The sequence below is a fragment of the Toxorhynchites rutilus genome, chromosome 2 (assembly GCF_029784135.1).
Source record: "Toxorhynchites rutilus septentrionalis strain SRP chromosome 2, ASM2978413v1, whole genome shotgun sequence".
Classification (NCBI taxonomy): Eukaryota; Metazoa; Arthropoda; class Insecta; order Diptera; family Culicidae; genus Toxorhynchites; species Toxorhynchites rutilus.
In genome coordinates this window covers 292,962,537-292,964,734 of record NC_073745.1, presented here as the reverse complement: position 1 = coordinate 292,964,734, position 2,198 = coordinate 292,962,537, and positions in this window count along the sequence as shown.

Genomic DNA, 2,198 nt, shown 5'->3' with positions numbered 1-2,198 from the left:
CCATCCTGCGATCGGTGAGACAGGGAGATCCGTTATCTATGCATTTGTTTTACGTCTTATGATCCCCCTTAACTGGAATACGCTAGTAGGCAGTATTGCGTATCTTGTTCGGCTGCATTCTATGCGTACACTTACTCTATATCAAAAGGTGATTCTACTTAACACGTTTATCACGGCCAAAATGTGGTATTTGTCATCCATTTGACACCATACAGCATACACGTGGCAAAAATTACGTCCACCATGGGTATACTCTTATGGAGCAGACAGCCAGCACGCGTTCCGATGCTGAGAAACCACGAGAACAAAGAGGATTCAACCTATAACTACCGGTGCTGAAATCTAAAGCACTGCTGATCAATCGACAACTTCAGAAGATCGGTTCCATCCCTTATCATGCTTCCTTTCTCAACCAAGTAAATCCTCGTTTCCCTCCAGCTGATCTTCCTTGCCTGAAATTAATCCTGCAAACACTCCCAAGTTTGCCTCCTCAAATCCAGCAAAATCCTTCCTCCGATCAGATCCATTGCTTTTCCATCGACCATACAGCCAGACCAAGAGAAAAGTTGCGTAATCCTACAGTGAATTGGAGACGTGTGTGGCATTGGGAGCAGAGAACTCACATCAGCCCAGCGGAGTAGTTGGTATCTGTTAGTGAACCAAAAAATAGAACATCGAGTGCTGTGGTGCACAATTGACGAATTTACGCAAAGCTGAATCAGCTCATGCGATATCTACATTAGAGCTCAGAACCACAAAAGTGAGGGTGTATGTTTATTTTACGCACTGAAAAGCAAGATTCGGTGGTGATTAGTTATTTTATTTCAATTTAGATTCATTTCAGCCATTGAATGTCGTCAGTATATGGTAAGAAAGTTGGAGTTTTGTATATTTACGATGGTTTCAACACGCGATTTGACCAAAGTCATAGATAATTTTCGAAAATTTTAAGTTTGACAATGCATACCGGTTATTGATACTATGGATAATTGCGATGAAATCGATATCATATCAAATTGGCTGATATCATTGATTATGTAGGGGCCGATACGAGAAGGATTTGCAGTATTTTTAGCGCAAAACACCCTATTCATCGTTTACTCAGTCGAAAAAAATTGAAGTTACAATACTTATAACAAGCCATTTCTCGTAATATACATTGCACATTGTAAAATGATGATTTTCTAACCTTTTCAGCGTGGAAAGAATACATGAAACCGGGAAGTTTGAAGATAAATTTTGATTTTTCTAGAAAATTTGAACGAATTTCATACCAAAAAAACAAAACATCCTCATTTTACTCGCTGCGCCATCTGGTTGTAAATCCAACGTAAATTCGTCAATTGGACGAGCGGATTGGCGATCTAACGTACAAATCTACACCTAGGCGGCGCTGCGGTGAAAGTGATGATGGTTTTAATTTTGCCATGTGAGCTTATGGAAGGTTTGTAGTTCTTTCCATAAATTACAATGTTATAATCATAAAAGAATATTTGATTGCGATGAGATTGTAAGAAATTTAATTCTGCGCAATTTTATATATAACATGTTATTTATTAACCTCTTTCAGTAGGGAAAACTATAAAAATGTTGACAATGGTTGAATTAAAGAAGGAAATTCGAGAGCACAATCAAACACAAGTAGAAAAATGCACGATTCCTGCATGTGAGAACTACCTTGGAAAGCCCGGAAGTAAAATATACGTGATTTGTTTTTTGAGTTTTAGGTTACATTAGCATCATTTTCTTAGTTCAAAAACAAAATCCAGATGTCTCACCGATCGTTTACGTTTTGCGTTAGATCGCCAATAACGAACAGTGCTTGTATTGCAACGCGGCGAAAGAAACATTAAAACACAAACTAAGTGAGTGTCAACGAGTGACAGCGGCTTGCGAGATGGAAAATGAAAGGTGGAAGATTTTTAAATCTGTGACGTCACAGATTTTGTTTATGTATGTTACTTTTCTTATAATAGTCCACTACATAGGAGAAATGTTGTTATTAAAAGTAAAAATAAGCAGATGAAATGAACAAATTAGTATTTTTTCATAAATCAATGCTAGCGGGCCCAACTGAAATTTTAGCAGAAACTGAAATTTCAGTATTGTTGAGGTGTTCTAAACTTTATTTCAATCTTTTTTACTTCATCGACCAAAAACGTAAATGAACAAAGTCAGAGTTACAAAATCGTTTTTTC